The sequence below is a fragment of the Pezoporus occidentalis genome, unplaced genomic scaffold, assembly GCF_034315485.1.
Source record: "Pezoporus occidentalis ecotype Australia unplaced genomic scaffold, CSIRO_AGI_Poc_V1 ctg1, whole genome shotgun sequence".
NCBI classification, from domain to species: Eukaryota; Metazoa; Chordata; class Aves; order Psittaciformes; family Psittacidae; genus Pezoporus; species Pezoporus occidentalis.
This window is the reverse complement of record NW_026912778.1, coordinates 13,690,904-13,710,290: the sequence shown is the minus strand read 5'-3', so window position 1 is coordinate 13,710,290 and position 19,387 is coordinate 13,690,904. Positions and strand designations below refer to the sequence as shown.

Genomic DNA, 19,387 nt, shown 5'->3' with positions numbered 1-19,387 from the left:
GACTGTAGGATACATGCATTCCCTGTGAGGCTGCAAAACCAGCAGACAGGAATAGCTGCTATTTGCTTTAATTACGTGATACATTAGTACACACTAAACATTTGAATCAGAATTGATGCATTTACAAGTGGCTAACAATAACTGACAGCTGATGAGTTTGAACCCCCCAGGACAGGAACTGTTCCAAAGCAGACACTTGCCTTGGCTGCACAGTCAGTGGGAAAGGACTTCGTGCAGAAGAAAAGGAAAGCTGCGACTGGGCAGGACTACCAGACCTCCCAGAAACAATGTCGCTGGGCTTTGTGACACTCTGCTGCTTTTTACAAAAGCATCTATGGGCCTGTCAGCATTTCAAAGCCACCACAGTGACTGAGGGAGCAGGGAAAGACATCTCACTTGTTAGCAGAGCAACACAGTATAATTAGGCCTGAGATAATATCTGGCCTCTTGTTAAGGTAGCAGCATTTTCAAAACCCCATTAATACTGGATGTAAATATTTAATTTCTGACTTTACAGACAGTATTGACAGAGGAAGACATGCACATATACACAGCAGCTTCAGAAGAAATCTTTGCAAAAGAAAAGTCCTTTGGGGAAATAACTGGAACCTACACTATTATTTTTTTAACTGAAAGGAATATTGATATTTGTTGTGGAAAGAACTATATTTAAGACAGTCAGCTCCTTTCCAGAAGAGCAAATGACACTTAGAGCCAAGAAATTTACACAAGAGTTTACCCCAGCAGTGAAACCTTTGTTATATGTGATCCACTGACAACACGAGGTTCAGTTATCATGATAAAAAAACAGTTGTAAAAAGTTTAAAGATGTCACATAAAAACTCAGACATCAAAGACTTTTTTTCAGAAGTCAGCTGCATCTTTAGTTCTGATGTTCATGAAACAACCTCTGTTTTCTTAAAGCCTACAGTTAGGGATACATGCATGTATGTACATGTATATATAATGTACATATGCATGTATATGTGCACATACACACCATATACAGTGACAGAATATCACAGAAAAGAGATGAGCAGATCCACAGCCAAATTTTTAAAAGGTATTCCCAACAATTGTTAGGATTACAGTGTTGAGGACTTATGTAAATAGAATATCTATAAAAAGATGATGATTGTAAGATTTATTCCAGCTATTCTTAATGTTACTTATTCTTAGCGTTGGCTATTCTTAGCTTAAGACTATTCTTAGTCTTAAAATTAGTTTTTTTAAAGATATCTGGCCCAGGGGAATGATTTGAATTATTTAGGCTGAAGGTGAGTGAGGCACAAAACCTCTCCAACCTACGGACAGAGAGCTGCCGAGTCTCAGACATCTCAAACAAATGTGGCAAGGCTTGCGGGAAGAGACAGGTTATTAAGCTGATGGACGACACCGAAAGAAAAGAAGCATCGTACGTGTGACAGACTGGTGCTGTATGCCATCCTGCGGTACTTTGCTGCTCTCAGCCATATTTTGCCTATGATGTATCCCCAAAACTCCCGAAGCAGTATCAGCATGCCAGGTGACAGACACTGTGGCTCTTTCCCCGTCCTTCCCACCACTTCTTGGCGCTTCGCCCCAAAATCCCACACGGAGCGGTCCACGATGCACCACCCCACCACATGTTCCTGAAAGCTGTCCTGGAAAATACATCCAGCAAGCGGGAAAGGGCGACCGACTCTGAGCAGCCTTCTAACATAGTGTCAGGGGGACACCCAGCCGGGTGCTCACCCATTTAAACCCGTGTGGAAATTTGAGGTTAGAAAACCCCGGTGACTGTTGGTAATGTGAAACGGGAGACAGCCGCTGGGGGACTGTAACGGCGGCTCCTCGGCCGCTGGGAAGTGCAGGGACTCTGAAGCGGGCAGAGGCTCAGCCGCGGGTCGGCCTCCGTTCCCCGAGAGACATGGCGGGAAGCGAGGCGCAACCCTTCGGGCAAGACGCTGAGGCCTCCTCGCCGCAGCACCGCGCCGCCCCGCTGAGGGGGTGGCCTGGCTCCTGAGGGGAGGGGACTGGAGGGGAGGGGAGGGCGGGATTTGCCGGCTCCGCACGTGTACGACGGCCGGCCATGGGGGCTTTCTGAGGGGAGGAGAGATCCAGTTTTCGCCAGTGCCTCTGCACCTCAGCACGGCCCGATCCACAGCCGGGAGCGGTTCCCGTAAGTGGTGCCCTTCTCCCGCCTTTCCCTTCCCTTCCTTGGGAACGGGTGGGCTTGAGGGGCTGGAGGAAGCGCCGCTGCGGGTGCCTCTCGCTTGGCTCCCAGGGTACGGCTGGAGGGGCTCTGCCCCCCGTCTCTGAGGGGGGCTCCGCGGAGCTAATCTTAGTGCCAGGTAGGGAGGCAGGCGGCCTTTTAGCATGCCGTCGGGGAAAGGGCCCTGGCGGTTCCCTGCTGACCCTGGTCGCCGTGCCCGCCAGCGCTCTGTGCCACCGGGGAGGGTGTGGGGGGCTCTGGCGCCCGCGGGCAGCGGCACGGTGCGTGCCGGGCGTCCCTGAAGGCTGCAGGTCCGCTAGTCCTGGGGGTAGCATCTGCTGGTACTGTAAAGGTTTGGAGGGGTGGATAGGTGAAGCTGCCTTCCCTGGACTTCCGGCAAACTCTCTCAAGCACTGCCTTTACCTGCAGGTGCTACCCCTGCAGGATTTTACTGAATCAAAGCTGAACAATCGCAGTTTAGAAAACGTAACTTTCTGCCAGCTTCGCATGTTTAAATATAGAAATGTGTTTGAAGTATATGTCATCCCATGTATAGTGCTACTGGCAGCTGGAGAAAGCTAATCCAATAAAATAATGTTTGAAATTTAACCTGTCTGAAGCAACAGAACAAATTTTTTCCTTTTAAAATTTTGGTTATCACTTGAAATTTATGATACCATTTGGATGATGAGTGTTGTGGAACTGTTGCAAGTTTTGCTTCTGAATGAACTCCATTAATTCAGCTGAACTAAACTAGTTTTGGGGGAGTGTGGGTATCACACCACTTGGTTCCGCTGGTTGTTATCCTGGTGCTTAACACATCATTCCAGCAAAAGCAGCTTACCTCCGAAAGCAACAGAAGTTTCCTAAAGTTTGGCCGAAGCTTTGAAAGGGGCTTCCTCAAGCCTACCCTCTGCTTCAAGTATATTAATACCTAATGTGTATTTATTTTAAAAGCTTTCAAACACAGTTTTCTTTGTGTTCTTCCTAATTAAAACCGAAACAAATACATTGAGAGGCATTCAGATGTTTCAGACCTGGGGAATGTGAAACAAGGGATCATATGGAGCTTGTATGTATTGGAACAAGCTGATGGTAGTTTATTTATGCTAGGAAGACAGAACAAATTCTATGAAAAGTTTGTCAACACTGTGCAGATTCAGTACACAGTGGATATTGGATTAGAATTTGGATTACACAGTGTGGAAAACGTTTTGAGTTCTGGTTTGTGTTACCTAATGGCATTAAAACACTAAGATTGATGGTAAAAATGGGCATAAGACCTATACAAAAACTGAATTTGTTTCATTTACATCTATAATGTACTATATAGTCAGACAGAAAACGACATGGTGCCTGCCCTACTCCTCTAAGCACTTGTCCACTGTTGCAGTTGATTCCATTTGACACTGGCTCTGTCCACACAAGTTTTCTAAGCCCCACTGGGCTCTGAGACAAATTGGAACAGGAGTAAAGCCCTCAGAAACATAAGTAGCTGTACTGGTATCTTTTGAAAGATGCAGTGACTTCCTGTGTGAATTACATAAATTTTTTAGTCTTTTGCCATATGTTACAATGAAGATTATCCATGAATGGAGTAATCTCTGTCTAAGTCATGTTACTAAAATACAACTTCGGATTCTTCAGACTTGGATGAAGGTTGGCACTTCATAAAGTTTTAATGCAATGAAGTTTTGATTGCAAATCTCAGTTTGTTGGTTAGTGTGAGCATGCATAAATGGTCTGACCAAGGTTCTTGACCTCAGTAAAAATGTGCCTGATAAGATGCATGAATATGTAGTTTCTTCTATCTTTGTACACATTTGTGGATTAAATCAAAGTCAGTTTCAGCTTTCTTAATAAATAAATGTATTTAACATGTTTTCAACCTGTCTGTATATAATCCTAAATTTTTCTTTTTTTTTTAAGCTTAAGGTTCTAGTTAAAAAGGTGCTTTAAGGCTGACAATGGATTTCGAGTCAATGTAGTATGCTACTGATGCCATTTATTAGCTGCTTTTATGTTGCTTTTTTTTTCTATATGAATATATTGGCATAGTAAGTGGCAGTGAGTACAAGAAGGTAAGATAAAAAAAGAATAATAATTTAAAACTTTTTAAGAACTTTTTCACTTTATAAGTGTTTTGGCAACTTGTTTTGAAGTGTTTGGAAAGTGTTTTGAAGGAGGCTCTACTCTTGTGAGACCTCACTTGGAGTATCGTGTGCAGTTCTGGTGTCCTCAATAAAAAAAGGACATGGAACTGTTGGAACAAGTCCAGAGGAGGCCATGAGGATGATCACGGGACTGGAGCATCTCCCATATAAAGATAGGCTGAGAAAGTTGGGGCTGTTCAGCCTAGAGAAGAGAAGGCTGCATGGAGACCTCATAGCAGCCTTCCGGTATCTGAAGTGGGGCTATAGGAATGCTGGGGAGGGACTCTTCATTAGGGACTGTAGTGATAGGACAAGGGGTAATGGGTTAAAACTCAAACAGGGGAAGTTTAGATTGGATATAAGGAAGAAGTTCTTTACTGTAAGGGTGGCAAGGCACTGGAATGGGTTGCCCAGGGAAGTTGTGAATGCTGCATCCCTGGTAGTGTTCAAGGCCAGGCTGGATGAAGCCTTGGGTGGTATGGTTTAGTGTAGGGTGTCCCTACTCATGGGAGAGGGGTTGAAACAGGATGATAAGGTCCTTTCCAACCCTAACTGTTCAATGATTCTATGATTCTATTTGTAAATCAGTGGTTGCAGGTGGCTGTTACAGTGAGTAAAACCAGACAGAACTTCCGGGTAAGTATGTTGAATGTAAGGATCCAATAGAATTTCTCTAGGTGGAGATAATTGCAAAGATGCGTATATCTTAGATGAAAAGATGTAAAACTTAATTTTACAAGTGTAGGAACCAGAAATGGGCTAGAGATGAACTCTGCACCAGTGTGAAAAAGACATACATCCACTTAAGTTAATGGGGTCTTTAGCTTGCTTGAAAATGCACATTGCTTCTACCTTTCAGCTTCCACATGCTACAGAGTGACTAAGAAAAGTTGTGACATATTCATTGCAAAATGACATGTATTGAAAGGTTTCTCCTTTTGTGCATGGCAGTTTTTTGTTCATTTTGCAGCTGACTCTATGTTCAGGACAGAGGCAAATGAAAGTGAAATGATCAAAAAAGTTTAAGCTAAATCTCATTCCCTAACTTGTCATAGAGGTTATGAGAACATAAAGTTCTCTGGGCTTTACTTGTATACCTTTTGATCATCTTCATCTGTCTTGGTCCTATAGGTTTTTTGGCATCTGTCCTTCATGATACAGGTATCATATGAGACAAAAAAAACCCTGCAACAAAAGATGGCGTGCTTTCCTGGTTTGCCTACTGTTCTGTTTTTAACCTGAATTCTCCCCAGCTCATAGGATGAAATACTACAGGGTAGAACCCATTAGGGAATTTTTCTTTTACATAGGCAATATTAGGTAGGGCATTAATGTAAAATATAGCATGCATTGTAGGCTGTCTACAAAGTCCTGTTTTTGACTTATTGTTCATTTTTGTTACTAGAATGAGCAATTTTCTGCCATTTCTTTTTATTTTTTTTCACTCAGGTACCTCCCAGGCAGTTAGTGATCTATTAATGCCATATAGCCAAAGATGTAGAAAACAGTTTGCAATGCTATTTGTATGTATATTTGTGACTTCAAAGCAGAACTTCATATATTCACAGTAGCTTTTTACATACTAAGATATTAAAAATTATTTTATATGCTGCTGAAATGAGTCAAAAGTACATAAGAATTCTTAGAGTCATGTTTCTATGTCTGAAAGTTTTCATATATCTGAAAGCTTTCACTTCCATGACACCTTTGCTGTCTATCGCATGGCCTTTGATCTCTCAGTGTCACAATATAATTCTGATTCTTAGTCTTGTCAGTTCTTCAACATCCTGTGCATCATCCAGCCTTGGTTCAAATCATCCTTGTTCCACTGGTTTAGTACCATAACATTTTAGTATTGCTAAGTAAAGTGACAGAGCTGTTGGAAGCAGAGTTGAGCTTTCAGAAAATGTCAAACATGCCCTCCTTTCTGCTGGGAAAAGCATTTGTATAAGTGATCTGCCACTACAACTCCAGCGAGAGTTATAAAGGTTACTAGTAAAAGCGGCTTCTGGGATTCCTAAGTTTAGTCACTGCTGACAGTCATCCAAGATCCACAATATTACCATGCCTGATCTCAAAAGTGCAGTTTATCTGAGTGGATATACTTCAAAGGGAAGATCATTTAGAAAGACACTGAATGTTGTCATTGTCTTCATGAGTTCCTGTGTAGGATTGCGTATGTGTGGAATGAGAGATTTCTGAATGTTTGTAGGATACTGACAGGAAAACACATTACAAATGCTTGACCATAAAATGAGCAGTTAGCTTGAGACATCTTATTCTACACAGCTGGAGAAGAAATGCCCCATTACCTTGAACAAAGCATTCTGCTTCTGAGATGATTTTTGTAGAATTCTTAACGTGAAGATGTGATCTACAGTAACATTGTACATGGATATCCTTTAGTTATATCAGTCCCACTTGACCATGAACCCCTGTAGAAATGAGGGTGTGCAGGTTATGACAGTCTAAAAGTTTATAGTTCAGTGGCTGGTGTTGGGTCTGTGCTTATTGAGTGTAACTAGGGGAGAGGTGCTACTGGAATAGCACACACATACAGCTGACACAGCTGTGCTTTCTTTACTGTGGCCATGAAGATTCTGTCCTACACTGCATAGACTACCATGTCTGTGTGATCGCTGTGTATATATGTACACACCCCCCTGCTATCTGTTATGAAGATCTAAGCATTAAACTTAAACAGAGGCAACTCAAGTATACTCTTTGGTTAAAATGCAGGTTTTTACTCAAAAAGTTCTAATACACACAGATTTTTTTGAGACTATTTTGTTCTTACCTTATTTGAAGTATGTCAAGATGGCATTTAGGAATATGATTTAGTGGTAGACTTGGCAGTATTAGGTTTACAGTTGGTCTCAACTGTAAAAGTCTTTTTTAAGATTTACAGTTGGATTTGATGATTGTAAAGGTCTTTTTCAGCCTAAATGATTCTGTACCTCCATTTACATACTGTAATATTAATAGAAGCCCCAAGACAGATCTGGCTTCTCAAAATGTAGCCCAGACAGCAGTGAGCTTTTGAATGGTATGGAATAGCAATGGGAAGGACACCACAGCTCTGATAACAGCTGGCTGTCCTAGTTTAGGTTATGGCTTTTAGAAACAGCATGACATTATCTAAAACTAGTTTATGTAAGAAATTAGGCCATAGGATGACTGTAGTCCCCTGTATAACTAATGATAGGCCTGTTTTGCCTTTTTGTGATGGTAACACAAGGTTTTTAGAAGTCTTGCATGGCTGTTCTCACCGAATTACCTAATTTCCAAAAACTTTGTCAGTACTACCAGGAAAAGATGGTACTTGATGAGAGTCATCCAACTTTACTGGTTACTGTAAGTTTGGTGAGTTTATCTGCTGTAGGAAGATGACAAGCATAGAAAGGTGTCAAATGACAAAATCCAAATAAGCACATTTTCATCTTCTTCAAGGAACTTAACTGGGAATCATTTGAGATTGGACTTAAGAAAAAGACAGACTGTACCAAGTGATTTTGCCAGACTTTACTACTGTGTTCTCTGTTTAGTATACAACATCACCTGTGCTTTCTGATTCCAGAATAAAGTGGGGCTGTTTTTTTGTTTGTTTGTTTTGTTTTGTTTGTTTTGTTTTGTTTGAAAAATGTGTGCGATAAATTTATTCTTGCTTTAAAGAACATTCTTCTTTATGTGACTCTGTGGGAAGGGAGTTGGATTGATGGAATGTAATCTTCATTTTCTTCACTATGAAAACAGTGAGCAATGCAGATAACCCGTTCTATAGCTGTGTGAATTCATGTAGCTAATCCCTGGTCCATGCCCATTTCATCTGAGGTTAGTTAGTTCTTTGTCTGGAGTTTGATTGCAGCTCTTTGACAAGGTGGGAAAGAGAGTGTGTTTATTTTATTTTGTTTGTGCAGTACCATGTCTATTGTGGTTGTGGAATAAATAATAGTTGAAATGGAATTTGGAAGGGATTATTTATTGTCCTCTTTTCAGTTTCCTTAGATTGAGAAACATCTCCATATTAGTTAAGGAAAATGTAACATTTGGATATCGTGAAGATATCTGATTACTCCCATGAGGGCTTAAATTAGTTCCTCTGAATTTATGAGTGATTTGATGGAAATATGGATTTTATTCTGCCCGTGAAGGTTTTTGGACTATCATGCAGTTGAGACAAAACAATGGGATGTGACTTGACATGAAATACTTTTGGCACTGTGAATTGGATGAAAAAGCTTGTGGATATATAGAATTAGCATGAATGTGTGATTCTTTTCAAAGGTATAGTGCTGCAGTGTGGTTTTTTTACGCAGTAGTTTAGATGAGTAGGCAGTATTTTTGATCCTTGTAATGGCAGTCTAACTTGGTTTAAGGTTTAAAGCTAACAGTAAGTATTTGAGTGCAGTCAGTTGCAGAATTTAATTGTTCTGCTGTAAGGATCTGAAGAAAGGGAGAACTTTTAAGGATAGTACTGCAGAAGTATGTATCATGAAACATCAAGTTTGTTCTGTGTGAATTGTAGACTAGCAAAAATTCTTACATGCAATATCATAGGTACATGGTAATTTGTTCTGCTGTTGTTGTTGTTGTTCCTCAGCAATATGTTTTTAGAAAATCTGGGTGCATCACATCTATGTACTGCTTTGAAGCTGTGTCCACCCTTTTCCTTTGCATAGACTTAAGGAGGGGCCATTCTGCAAGTGTAATGAGTTCTCCTTTTGTGTGAAGAAGTGCTGAGCTGGAGGCTTCCTTCAGGCATCTTTGTAGAAGGTCCCTCTTACATGTATGGATTTGTTTTTCAAAACAAGTATTTTTCAAGAAGACATGAATATACACTAGGTAAACTTCTATGTTGAAAAGCTAATAAGAGAAAAAATGTAGTTATCTAGAACTAGATCATCAGAAAGATTCAGTGTAAAATTCAGTTATATGAATTACCAATAAGTACACAGTGCTTGGTTAGAAATACTATAAAATTTGCCATTGTAATATTCACTTTCAGATGGAGAAGTCCAGAGAAGCTGAAATTGGTACTTTTTAAAATACCTTCTATGCAGAGACTTCAGTACTGTATCCAATAAGCCTGCTTGCAATTTTCACTCTTTCAAGGTGACCAATGTACGTGGCCTTGCCATCCCTTTAAATATATCTTATTGTTTCTGTTATTTTGGTTATTTGGTTATTTGGGCTGTTCTGAATTGGCCCACATGAATACTATGAATTACTACAAACACTATGAATACTGTGAATACTATTAGATGAATCCTATTGCTATGAATAAAGATTAAAATACCTTTTCAACTTCCTTCATAAAGTACTTCTGACTCCTAAGGAAGCCTCAGAGGTGAGTTACTGTTTGTTGTATTCTCACAGTGCTGTGTTTTCCATTTCCAAACTTATTTTTTCAGTGTAGTACAGATTGCTACTTCATGTTTACATGATTTTGTGTGAAATAACTTGATGGTAGAGAGTTGTGCTGTCGTAAACAAATGATGCATACAGTCCCATACCCCAGCCATACTGGAGCTAAAGTCATGGTTGGAAATAGACTTACAGAGCTGAAGTATTCTTATTAAGATCCATAACTGCCTTCTCTCAGTATTCGTATTTTTCTTCCGCCTTGTCCCAAGCCAAATGGATTCTTGTTATTTGTCCCTTTATATGAAAAATCAAAATACCTGAAAGAAAGTAAAGTCTACATCCTTGTTGCATTTCAGTATTGAAATGCCTGAAACCAGATCTAGGACATCTACTTGAACTCTTCTTGAGGTCTAAACAGCTAAGTGGAATTTAAGCACATTAATGGTATTTAGTTGAGATGATATGCAGAGCTCCCCATATTGCCAAGCTCTCCTTTTTCTGCTCGGAGAAATACATGGTTGGTGCAGCATAAGATTAATGAAAACTTGAGAGAGATTGTTGTGTATGGAGGAACTTTTGGGGCATACAGAGGCTGAACAGTGGCAAACATGTCATTTTTGTGACAAAAAAAGAGTATTACAAGGTTCTCTGAGGTAGATTGTTTTCTGTAGCAGGTGGCAGAAGATGAGATTGCCGCATAGGGAAGCAGTGGTGATTCACATGGTGAGTGTTGAGAGTTTGAACAGGTTTGTTTAAGGCATGTGATAAAATCAGATAACCTGGGAGTTTCAGATTTTCAGTCACATCTTTTATCAGTTCTTGTGCTTTACAGAGCTCGGGTTATGAACCACATCAGGTCTGCATTGTTCTCTGGCTTGTATGAAAACTAAACATGCAATGTAAGTAAAACATTCAGTGCTGACTTGTTTACAGATTCTCATAACATTAGGAAGAAGAACATACTTTGGTGGTCTTTGGTTTTATTCTTGCTGACTTGCTAGCAGAAATTTCCTTGACAATAAAATAAATAGGTTAGAACAATCCCACAAGGGACACCAGAATTATTTAAATGCATACTTCTACAGGAATGAGTTGTTTCTAAATACGTTTTCCCATACAGAAAGTGTTGTTACTCACAATTAATGTTTTCTCTGCTTCTTTCTCAAGTGTGTGTATATATATATGTATACTTGAGTGTATATATATATGTATACTCAAGTATGTGTATATATATGGGTGTGTGTATATATATATATATATATATTTTTTTTTTTTTTTTAACTAAAACCAATACAGTTTTATGGTTGGCTATTGCTTGCTGGTTTAGCAACAACAATAATAACAATTATTTTATTTTGCTGAAGTGCATGTCAGTCACATCAGAGCCTGAGTTCATGGATACTTTAGACCAAGATTATCATGAAGACTAACGTGTGATCTTTCACTGCCATCCCCAAACACACTCATACTCCCCAAAATCATACATTTGGATTTTAGAGCTTAGATTTATTGTAGCTGTACCAATTACAGTATGATTTTCATATATGACTTTTCTGTCAGTCTTGCTTTTCATTAATTTCTCCACCTCTGCATAGTTTTCCCTGCTCTTTTCTGAATGTCCAACCTCTGAAATTGTGTAATCTTTTCTTGGGAATTGCATCAACAAACTGCTGCTGAGGCTTGTTCAGATTTTTAAAATAATTACAAGTTTCCAGGAGTTAAAAAAAAAATAAAAATTAAATTGATGTTCACGTATCATTTGGAAAAATCTCATTTGTCCCATGAAAATGTACCTTTCACCACAGTAGTATAGCCTGATACCGAAAAATAACCATGTGGTAGCAAGTTACCGTTTGCTATGAGGCGTTCTGGTTGAATGACTGTTGTACAGCAGCAAGGTATTCACTGTCTGATTTTTGCATAGTAAAGAGTAAAGAAACTGAGAGGGGAAAATCAGCCCTGTGATACTTTCCCTAAATGAAGGAAATCTGCTGTAATTGTTTCAACATTTATTCCTTAGTGGGACACTGCTTTTGGATATCCAGTCCAGAATTGTTTGCAGTCTCCCATGCAATGTCCAACTATGAGAAATATTTTATTAGACCATTTTAATTTACTACATGCATGTGCCTTATTCTGAGGCAATTAATTTCAACATCAGACTTAATAACCTCATTTTGTATTCCTAATTGTCCTCCGTATAAACTTTTACAAACCTTCCTGCAATTTTGCAGCACTCAGTAAAGCCTTCTATGGTTTTGATTGCCTATATACTCCACTTCATTAGTCATCTAAGCAAATAATTTTGGATATGTCTTAAATAAGAGGTTTGTTGTTTGTTTTTTTTTCTTTATTTGACTGTTTATCTGTCCTGTGTAGTAGCAGATGGGTTGCACTTAGTTCAATGAGCCAGATACAAAAAGAGCAGAATTTGCAGTAAAATACTGTTGATGTTGCATTTTTATCTGCACACAATGAAGTCTGCTTTCTGATTCTATAAAGTGAATGTTTACACTATCTCATAACTAATTAAAATGTATCCACTATGTTCTGTGAAATAAGTAGCATTCCCAGCCTGGATGAGCTCATAGGTATATTTTATGCATTTCAGACTGAAGCTGTGTCAGCATAAGCAGCTCCTGTGTGATGCTCCAGGCCAGTGTTGTGTCTTGTTTCTGCTTCAGTAATGGTCCTTCTGTGCTTGCACAGCTCTTTGTGGTACTCTACAATGAACTGGGTTAGGAAACTATTTCTTTTTGTTTTCCTTGGGATACTTAATTTCTCTTATCCTCTCTGATTTTTGTCTTTGCTTCCTTTTACACCATCATCTGTTGTGTTGTGTTATTTTGTTGTTTTTTTTTTTTACTGTAGAAAGCACTAGTTGCAAAACTTTGGTCATCATTCGAACTTTTAAAGTAAGTTTGGGAATTTAGAATCATACTTTTCCTGCAACATAAGAACTCCTGTAGAGTTCAGTTCCACAGTTTCATCCCTTTGAACAGGAGCTAAAGAAGTAATAACCCTTTAATCAAGAAGATGGCATTTACCAAGTGCATTTTCTTGCCAATGCTGTTTTAGATTTTCCCGGTAAATGCCTTGTGTGTGAAATCTTTTTTATGAAGGATTTTGGATAGTTCCTACTTTGCATCTGTTACATCTTTACTATAACTGCAGTTCCATTACTGCATATTTGGCCTGATTCTGATCTCCGTTTGGCATTGTAAATAGGGAATATTTCCATAGGAACCAGTGAAATTACTGAAGTTGCAAAACATCCTTGTTGTTCCCTCTCTCCCCCCTGCTTTCAAGTCTCATTTCCATTAATTAGTAGGATGTTATAAGCTGAGTCCTTCAAAACTATTTTCTTGTGCCTGTTTATGAAAACATGCTGCATTATGGCATATTTTTCCAAACTGTTGCATGGTGATTGGTACAAATTACTTCTCTAGAAGATAGCGAGTGATATAAGTACCTTCAGTCTACTTCAGGGAGCAGTGAAATCCAGTATTTTAGTGTATTCATGTTTTGATAATGAAAGTGTCGGTTTCCATGTTTCACATGGTTTCTAAGGATTTGATAACAAACACTGCTGATAACATAGTCAAGCTGTGAGTTGGCTTAATTGCAACTGTTTGCAAATGGCAGAAAGGCAGCAGAAACACAGAATGATGTGAATGGTGCTCATAGAATTCCCTGGAGAGACAGCTTGGGGTTGGAAGTGGTGGCTGAAAAGGAGCCTGGAACTCTTAAGCAATGAAGCTTACTCCTTGTACTTTTACTCCTGCTATGTTCAGAGACTGTTTCTCTGCAAATGCATAGCAGGGCATATGGGATACCCAACATTGAATTTCTCCACCTTGCTGAAGGAGATTGCAAAACCTTAAAAACAGATCATCTGAGTCAAAAGGGAAAATTGTAGTAGTTGCTGGAGCATCTGCTTTCTAGGGAGACAAGCTTGCAAGTGCTGTACATAGCATCTTCTTTGATGGTAAACAAGCCCCTTGAAAAAGTCACCCAAAGGCTGGAGGAAGATCTGAAACAAGGGTATGTAGTGACTTTGTTCACAGTGCTGCTCCTGTGAAGTGGCATTCTCATAAACAGCTAGCATGGCTGCTGGCTTGAAAGTGGAAGACTTTTGCACTTCTCTTAGCAAATTTAGCAAGCACCATTTCAGGAGCAACAAAATCTCAACAAAACTCAGCTCAGAAAACATTAATTGCATGGGCTATAGAAATTGCCTGGGTTTGGAACTGGGTCAGCCAGGGAACTTGCATAAGGCTAAGTATTTTACCACAGACTTCTATTTTAGAGGTCCAGCAGGGGAAAGGTTGGATTGCCCCATCAGAAATGCTGCAGTCCTTGACATTAGCAGTTCTTGTGACTGATACAGTTCTGCTGAAATTTATTTGGCTTGGTTCAGTATTGCTTGTAAATTACTGGGCAGAACAGAAAGATAAATTTTTGGTCACAGACTCGGAGGTAGGAGCCATTACCAGAAACATATTTTCCTGTCTAAAGAAGCAAAGCTTGATACTGTATTGCACTTTGAGAAATGGAGAAGTGGAATATGCTTCAGTCCAAGAAGGATGAAACACTAGTGTTAAAATCCCACTCAAGACTGAAAAATGTGACGCAGTATATACTATGCGTTCAAGTTGATGTTTCAGAATATGATCCCATACCTGGCTGCATAGTGAGAAGCACCTGACCATCCTAAGCAGGGAAGAATGGAAATAGTAAAATGTTACTCCTGTCCTGTATGGCTTGTTTTGCTGGCCTTTGGTTTTGATTTGACCATTTAGAGAGGTTGTCTTCATTCCTTGTTTGTATCATCGAAGATCTGTATCAAGAAAGCATGTCCGAACCTTCAGCCACTTCTCAGATCTTGCTCACTAGTTAAGGTAATATGGCAGCATTGTGTTATGTTACAGACATAGAGGAATTTGACAACATAATGTTGAAGAACTTTACAAACAAAAGATCCTGGCTTATACAGAGTGGTATTTCTTTGTTTCTGTAGTGAATCTTAAATTGTCAAGCAAGTCAGCATCCAAAGAACAACCAAAAGACTTTGTACAAGGATGAGAGTGTGACTGTTTTATGTGCGACTTCAGGCTTGTACAGTATACTGGTTTGCTTTTGGATGGGAGGAAGAAGATACTGCCTGGATGCCTGCCACAGCCTGTTTGCTATACTGAGATATATCTTGTACTTAAAGGCATATACTAAGCCCCTTGAGCCAGGTAGACAGTTGCCAGTAGGAAATTTATATCAGAAGGGAAATGGGAAAAGCCTGCTTAGTACTGATTTAGTGAAATAAGCCCTAGAATTCAGGAGTGCCTCCTGTGTGAATTCCAAGCTCATGCATTAAGACCATGGTCAGGATGAACTTTCATAACGGTCTCCTCCAGAAACTAGGAACACAGCTGTGGAAACTGTTCATCCGGGAGAAGAGAAGCTGTGTGGAGACCTCATAGCAGCCTTCCAGTATCTGAAGGGGGCTTACAAGGATGCTGGGGAGGGACTCTTCATCAGGGACTGTAGTGACAGGACAAGGGCTAACGGGTTAAAACTCAAACAGGGGAAGTTTAGGTTGGATATAAGGAAGAAGTTCTCTACAGCAAGGGTGGTGAGGCACTGGAATGGATTGCCCAAGGAAGTTGTGTATGCTCCATCCCTGGCAGTGTTCAAGGCCAGGTTGGACAGAGCCTTGAGCAAGATGGTCTAGTGTGAAGCGTCCCTGCCCATGGCATGGGAGTTGGAACTAGATGATCTTAAGGTCCTTTCCAACCTGAACCATTCTATAATTCTATAATAAATCCCTCCTATACAAATGTACCCTCTGTAGGTTGCTGTTCTCATCTTTCTGAGCTGCTTTTCCTACAGTTCATACTGAAATAAGAGTATTGACACTGAAATAAAGGCACACTGAAATAGAACTTGGGAAGTATTTTCTTAGAAACAAAGCAGGACTAATAGTGTCTGTATTGTTTCTGTAGAAGCCTCATTTTTGAGTTTCAGATCAAGTAACTTGGAGTAAGATGGTCATTTGGCATTCCCACCAATGAATGCCACATCAGGATGCAGGGTGTGGTGTCAAGTATTCAGTTCATTGCACAGAACTTGGAATGGAATAAGACTTAAAGGAACTTTTATAACCAGTATTCTCTAAATATCTCTAGTTCCCTGACATATGCCAGTGGTCTGAAACAAATGACCTGTCCAAGTTTATTTAAAATGGATTTGTCTTTTGTAGGTGTTTCTGCCAGCGAAGGGATGGGGTTTGGCACACTTTTCTGAGTCATCCACCATCAACACTGCTGCAGTGTTATGTTGTAGACTTCAATGTTGCCATTCAGACTATTGTGGTATTTGCAGGTTCTTGGCTTGCTTGCCAGCTGTGCATTGCTTGAGAATAAACTTGTCCTTACTTAGAGTTATGGTTGCCCCAAAAAGGAGATACATTTTAAATCTGTCATTTAACAAATACTGCAGCTGGTATGGCCACCAAATGAAGCAATGCCAGTTAGCTACAGCTGTTTATTCTTCTGTACATGTACCCCTGCAGTAATGTCAGAATTTGTACAGCTCTATAGTGAATTGTATCAGGAAACTAACCTGGGTCAAAATTGATTGTTTCTTTGTTCCAGCTGAGTATTTACTGTGGCTCTGTTCCCCAGCTGAATTCACTGTGCAGCCACAGAATGTTCATGTTGGCCCAAGAGAAGAAAGCAGGAACAAGCATCCAGTCAGGGTGCACATTTAGATGGAAATGCCAGCTTCAGCTGTTAGTTCAAATTATGCCATAACTGGTGATGAAACAGTGGCAGCACAGAACTTAGTTTAGGTAAGAGCCTTCGCATTAAGGTGGGTTGGCAGATCAGCCTGCAGCCTTTGCAATTGAGGATTCACTGTTACCTGCATGCAGTTGCAGTTTCTACTTCAGCAACTGGTTTAGCTCTGCAGGAATGAAGCTGTAGAGGAAAACTTTTGGTGCTGAGAATTTTTTGACTGCACCACTTATGTTTTGGTGTGTGTGAAAGAATTGGGAGGACCAGATTAGTTTTTGTCTGGTCCTGAATTTCCATTACCAGTTAAAATATATTAGGTGCTGCTCTGGAGCACATATTCAAATTTCTTTCATCCAAAAGGATGGTTCATAATTGCTTCATGGAGCAAACCGAAACACAGTGAATGGTTAGGGTGGCTGGGAGAACAGCTTTGACAAAGTGCATCTGATCTGAGCAAAAATGTCATTATAAACGTAACAAGGGTGACTCAAAGTATTTCCCACTGTTCTCCAAGCTCTGAGACTGATGCGTTCACTCTGTGTTGAATTCAGTCTGGTCAGAAAAAGCAGGAAGGTTCTAGCACCATTTCATTACCTATCTCTACCTGCCTTGGCAGTGGTCTATGAAAACTGAGCTAAGTATGACACTACGAAGTCTAACTCTAATAAAAACTCCTTTTACTGGACCATTTTTGGTATGCATGTGTGCTTTCATGTAATTTAGTACCCAAAGAAGGGAATTTCTTATATCAGAGTGACTGTGGATCTTTAGCTGATAGAGCTCTGCCAAAAAGAGGGAGGTATAAAGACAGTGCTTGCAGGAGTTGCCGTGTAATGGAAAATATTGAATCTGCATAACCTAAACAGGCACCAAAGAAAGAAACCTGGATGTAAGAATTTAGGCAGGAAAGAATCCAGTTGGATTCCACTTGGGCAAACAGTTGGCTATTGAAAAAGTAATCCTGCAGGAAGCAGTCAGCCAAGCTTGAATTGTGAGGTGAAAAATCTCAACTTCCAGCCCAAATCAACTAAACTGTGTTTCAAAGATGAACTTTACAAACTGTTTCCATACTTATTTGAGGTATTAGGAGCAACGGCTACACTGGAGCTTCTTGTTGTTTTGACAGAGCCAGAAAAACTAATTGCACATCAGTAAGAAGACAGATTGAGCCCACCATCCCATGCGCTTTACTTGCGTTTTGTTGTTCTACATCTACTTTTCTCATAATCTTGATTTTTCTTACATTAAACTCTTGGACAGGCTTTGATTCTGAGCTGGGTGTTACAGCAACAGGAATAATTGCAGGGATATTTTTTATCTTAGCATGCCTGAAAAGTGGTGGGGTTTTTTTGATTGACTAACTAGGACTCAAAGTGTATTTGTGGGAATAATTCTGCCATGTAGCTACAGTCTGTAGTAAATTCAAATGCTTTTATAACAAAGCCCTTAATTTTGAAGGGTTTTCAGTCTCTTTGATTATACATAACTGTTTGAATTTCTGGATCAAGGATAAAGTATTAAGTATTTTCTTTTTTAAAGAAATAAATGCTGTCTCTTCCTTCCCCTCCTGTTCTGGAACTAAAACAGCTTGGCAGCAGTGTTTGAACACAGTTCCAGTTAAACCAGTTTTGGAACATAGTTTGGCAGGCCAGGATGGAGTAAGGCCAATGTACGTTAGAGCTAAGTTTTTAAACCTAATTCTAAGCTAAAATTGTAGTTGTAGTGAGAGAGAATGATGCAAAACTCAAATGCAATGTTTGCTTCTTGCCTCCTTTTTTCTTATTTCTGTGGTTAGTCAAACTGTGCTAGGCTGCTAGAAACTGTGCTCAAACTTCTCATGAATTTTACAGCTCTTCTGCCTGAGCCCCAGTCAGTGTGGATAGGAAATGACATAGTTAACTAGTTTTTTGTGAAGTGTTTTACTTTTTAATCATATTATTATTAGATAAAGTTTCACTTACCTTGAAAATTAAGTTGTGTGGAGCCTATAGCACAGCACATAATCGATTTTTTTTTTTTCTTTGCGTGTCATTTATATAGCAAAACAGTTGAATCAACGGCTGTTTCTATCTCCCTTGATACCTTCCAGTGTTGTACAAACACAGCTACTTTCAACTGCTTCAGTTTGTCTGCTGTTGACTTTAGAAGTACAATTCACACTATGAAAGGATGACTGCAGGATATTTTTTTTAAAGTCTATATAAAAGTGACTGTGCATCTTTTTTTTTTTTCCCACAGTGAAAATGTCTAGACTTTTCTGAACCTTTGTAAAGCTGTTATCCAGACAAATTAGTTCCATGAATTTGAGCCACATCAACCTCAAGATTTATCCAAATAAATGGGGTCACCAGATCATTTTATTCTTAGCTATAACAGAAAGCACTGCTGACAGATACGAAAGGAAAATTGCTCATCAGCTATAGCCCAGGGTGTTTTTTTTGTTGTTTTGGGGTATTTTTTTTTGTTGTTGTTGTTTTACAGGAAGATTTTCATTTCATCCAAGCATTAAAAATATTTCCCAGCAGAGTGGGCATTCTGTTGCATAATAATATGGGCTGTCTCCAGGCATTGATAAGTTGTATTAAGCATAAGTGTCATGAGGACATGTAAGAGTCATGTAATACCCAGTTATATTTTTAGGGAGATGTTCTGGGGGAGGGGAGATGTCATACTCCAAACTGCCAGTAGCTTCTCTTTGATCTTTTATACTGTTTCAGAATTCATACCAATGCCAAAAATTAACTCTTCCATATCCATGGCTTCTCATCTGGTTTTGATGGCACTTTTCAAATAGCCTTTTATTCAGCATGTGCTTGTTGCTTGTTCTTCTTTTGTGTGCTATGTACTCAATTAAATAAGCTCTGAACACAGAAATTCTCTGAATG

The 19,387-nt window shown here is 39.6% G+C and overlaps 1 protein-coding gene and 2 long non-coding RNA genes across 3 annotated transcripts in view; 2 read left to right on the top strand and 1 right to left on the bottom strand.

Annotated features, from left to right (window-relative positions):
• LOC134175217 (uncharacterized) overlaps positions 1–19,387 on the top strand; it is a 123,847-nt gene that overhangs the window by 61,945 nt on the left and 42,515 nt on the right. The gene's annotated exons all lie outside the window — the stretch shown is intronic.
• LOC134175281 (uncharacterized) overlaps positions 1–19,387 on the bottom strand; it is a 124,091-nt gene that overhangs the window by 63,076 nt on the left and 41,628 nt on the right. The gene's annotated exons all lie outside the window — the stretch shown is intronic.
• SLC7A2 (solute carrier family 7 member 2) overlaps positions 8,966–19,387 on the top strand; it is a 50,898-nt gene continuing 40,476 nt past the window's right edge. The window contains exon 1 of the mRNA XM_062639309.1: positions 8,966–9,120. The gene's annotated coding sequence lies outside the window, so the exon portion shown is untranslated. The remainder of the gene's footprint in view (positions 9,121–19,387) is intronic.